This window comes from Lolium perenne, chromosome 7 (assembly GCF_019359855.2).
Source record: "Lolium perenne isolate Kyuss_39 chromosome 7, Kyuss_2.0, whole genome shotgun sequence".
Taxonomy (NCBI): domain Eukaryota; kingdom Viridiplantae; phylum Streptophyta; class Magnoliopsida; order Poales; family Poaceae; genus Lolium; species Lolium perenne.
This window is the reverse complement of record NC_067250.2, coordinates 44781260-44785356: the sequence shown is the minus strand read 5'-3', so window position 1 is coordinate 44785356 and position 4097 is coordinate 44781260. Positions and strand designations below refer to the sequence as shown.

General features: G+C 43.2%; 1 long non-coding RNA gene across 5 annotated transcripts; it reads right to left on the bottom strand.

Moving 5' to 3' along the window:
• Nucleotides 1–575: 575 nt before the first annotated feature.
• On the bottom strand, nt 576–4097 carry LOC127317654 (uncharacterized). Of its 5 annotated transcripts, none has more exons than XR_011747960.1 (5): nt 3024–4097; nt 2886–2954; nt 2624–2804; nt 1448–2536; nt 576–958 (listed from the first exon to the last, which is right to left on the bottom strand). It is a non-coding gene; the product is annotated as an uncharacterized lncRNA (long non-coding RNA). The 5 variants fall into 5 exon arrangements; XR_007861376.2 differs by having other exon boundaries at nt 3055–4097; XR_007861378.2 differs by having other exon boundaries at nt 2886–3130; nt 3502–4097.

Sequence of the window (4097 nt, the reverse complement as noted above, 5' to 3'; positions counted from 1 at the left end):
TGTGTGGATAATTTCCCAGACAAGAGCCAAGCTTCCATGCGATCCGGCGATCACTACAACATGTACCCAGATTGCCGGCACTAATTCTATCAAAAGTGTCGGCAATAGTTTTTGGAGGCAGAAAAAAAAGTGTTGTATTTGCTCCAGTCGAGGTAGATCTTTGCCGGCACTTTCCAGAAAATGACATTAGTTGTTTTTGCAGGCACTTATAGAAATGCCACTGGTTACTATTTTCGGCATTTTTTAAAGATGCCGCAAAATCTTTTTAGCGGCATTTTTAAAAGATGCCGTTGAATCTTTTTACCGGCACTTTTGAAGATGTCATCAAATATTTTTGCCGGCACTTTTGAAGATGCCTTCGAATATTTTTGCCGGCACTTTTGAAGATGCCTTCGAATATTTTTGCCGGCACTTTTGAAGATGCCTTCGAATATTTTTGCCGGCACTTTTGAAATATGCCTTCTATTACATTTGGAGGCTGTTTTCAACAATGTTGTTAATTATGTTTGTAGGCACTATTGAGGACTACCATTAATTCTTTACAGGCATTTTTCGAAACTGCCAAATTCAAAGCAAGGCAATAATCATAGTACTTTCATATTGCTTGGCATTTTGATCCAACACAGCGACATGATCATGCATTAAAATTACAACCAGGCATCTAAATTACATGATGCGGCCAATATTTGCAAGCAACATTGTGTCAACATGGTCTGAAACCAACATTTGCAAGCAACATGGTGTCAACATGGTCTAGAACGAAAATTTCCATGTAGCATCTAAATTACAGAATCTAATTACAGGATCTTTAACCCCGTGCATGGAGTTCCAAGCATCTAACTTACAGGACCTGAACTGTACTGCTCGGAAAAAGACAATGATCCTCACCAAAAAGATAATGCTCCTCACAAAGAAGATGCAGGTATACTTACAGTCCCAGCACTTCCAGTAATTTATCCTGACAAAAAACAGAGTAAAGCTTCCAATAATGCAAGTATGCATACACCAATTATAGACACATAGGCAAACAATATTCAGAGATTTGTTGCTCTACATGAACAAAGCAGAACCAGTAAATGCCACCAGAAAAGATTAAACAGATATATTGCTATTTAATTTTGGTTACAAGATAATATATGTTTAAGATTAATCAAGCTTAACATCCATTCACCTCAATTGTAAATAAAGCCTAACATATCCTTCATGGATAGATGTTATAATACTACTAACATCTTTGGAATAAGAAATAATTGTTTCAGTTTGGTATCACACACAATCTCAACTTAAAACCATAGACTGAAACCTAAGATTTGAAACCTACAATTTGCTTCATTTGTTTATGGGCCACAGCTTAGGGAAAAACATTACAGAGTTTGCAAGTTGTGACAAAAAAAAGATGTGAACACTAACCATATTTTAAAAGCAGGGTGTGTTTAAAGCCATATACCTCCTTCGAAGCGTAAGAATTTAGTGGACTGGACTCCACAAATCTATGTCACTGCTCTCTTATGTCCCTCTGCACCGTACGCGAAACTTAAATCACTGAGCTAATAAAAATACACAAGTACCCTTTGTACCCAAAATACACCAGGTCAACTTCTTAAATTCTTCATAAATTGCTTAAGTTATTCCACGAATCCCAATTGGAAAGCTAGACCATCTCAATACTTATTCCATTTAGGCAATCAAACTTCACATTTGCTAGTGCTAGCATCGGACAGAAAAAGTAGACCTAACACTTCTCATGTCCCGCAGTTTGGTTCCAAGCACCGTACACGTTTGATAGCTTACTAATTACAGAATTAAAACTGGAGCATGTGGACTAACTTAACGAAAATTTAGATCGCAACTAACTTAACCAAGCTACCAAATAACAACGAGCCGCACGAAATAGAAGAGGATACCAGGACTAACCAAACTAATCGGAAACACCATGATCTACAGCAGTAGCAATCCGGCCTAGCAGCGGCAAAGTCCTGTGAGGACCTTGAGGACAGGGATTGAAAACGTGGTCGATGCGGTACTTCCTGATATTTGTCAAGCAATGGAGTACTTCCTGATATTTGTCAAGCAATTTAGCAAATGACCAATAACTGTGTGGCAGTCAGCAATGTCAGTTCGTTTGTCCCAATCTTGCAGTAAAATTCTTTCAGAACTCGCATTTCATATGTACCTCTGGTATATGCATCATCTTGACCCACTGATAACTACCCAGAAACACCAAGTAGAAGGTCAACCAGTTTTCTGTATTACTAGAAGATTTTAAATTTCGAAGTAACAGTTCATGTGCTCCTGTAAAGGTAATGCAAGCATGAAACTCAAGCCCATTGATACATGGAAACTCTAAGTATGAGTTCAAATCATCAAGGTTTGAAGCTAAACTACTATATTTATTCCTAAAAAATATTTAGGAAGCACATTTGCATTTTCTTCAGAGCTGAAGTGATATTCCACAGGGCAAACAGCGAAGAATTAATTTTGGAGCTTTCTTGAAGGTGGACCCCTTCATTGTACGTCCTTCTGTTGTCCTCATTTCCTGAAATGAATATGCAACACAGCATGGTCTTAAGCTGGAATGTGAAGCCTTTATAGGTTATGTGCACCTCATTACAGGGAGTCGTACCAGCCAAGTCAATGAGGTTAAGATTCCCTTTGAAAGTATCATTATTGATCCGGATGGAGAGCACATCATGGCTCCTACTTGAAACATCGTTCAGGCCTGTGTGTGCAACTTTCCTCTCTGCACACCCATTTCAAAAAATTGAGTAAACCTCCTGAAATTCTTCCATGGATCGAACAGAGACCTTGAGCCATGAAAAAGCACTAGTAAGTGCACTGCTAAAGCTACATTCAAGCAAACATATTGACCAAGCCGAGTAGATTACCCATGCCAAGCCCTTGAGCTGCAGGTTACCATCTTTGTCATCCAAGGCCATGATCTCCTTTGCCGTGGGCTAGAGCAGGTCGTCAGATGGCTGATTAGCAGAAAAAAGGAAGAGAACAAAGGAAACATAAAAAATCACCTTCATCGAAATCAACCAGCATCGGGTTTACCTGCGGGGAGGCGGCGGTCACCAGTAGCCCAAAACGGATCGATCAAGGTTTAGATGGTCACTCTGAGCTAATTCTCCTTGACAACGAATGTCATCAGGAACACAGGTTTGGAATGGAGTTCAGAAAATATTTCGCAAATTAAACGGAACATTCATTAGGGTACTAAAGGGTCGATGATCACGGATGAAATGTGATATACAGATGTATCAATTCTCAAATAACATAGCATTGCAACATTGGCAAACACATTGCATGTCTATGAATTGTCTGAAACACTAACATATAATTGGAATTTGTTTGAGTTGGTAATAGGAAGCGTAGGTTATAACAACAAACAATCAACACCAGATGAATTCACTTAACAGCAGCATATGATCTCATTTAACAACATCACATTAACACATCCTAAACTGGAACAAAAGAGGGGAAGAGGAAGGGGAAATTCACCATCACACGGCGCCAGTAGCGGAGGAGATGTGGTGAGGGAGGCGACGATGAGCAGAGGCAGAGCACCACCGTGCCCACAACCGGCAACCGTGCGCAGGCGCGTGGTCCATGGGCAAGCGGCGTTCGCGGGGAAGCCGGGCAGGAGGCGATTTAGGGCAGGGCCACGTATTTGACGTAGGGTAGGAGGCCGAGGCGGCCGCGCGGGAGGCTCGGAGGCGTGGGAGCCGCGCCGACGACCGTGGCGACTAGGGTTGTCGCGGTGGTCGCACACGGAGACTGAATGGCGCCGCGGCCACGAGCTCCTGGTCTAGGAGCACGAATTCGGCAACCTGCGCCCCCGTGAGGCGGAGCGCAAGCACAGCGGCGGCGTAGTGGTCCTCGATGGCGCGAGGAGATGGAGGAGGCGAGCGAGGCGGGTGGGCACGTCGGCGAGCTAGTCCCGCGCGTAGCCCGGGAGAGGAGGCCGTCGATGGAGAGTGCGCAACCCACGAGGAGAAGCCCCACCGCCGGCACGCGTCGCGGCGGCGCCCCTCTGGTGCGTGGGGAGAATTTGATCGGGATCGTCTAGATTCTGGAACCGCACTTTTCAATTTAGT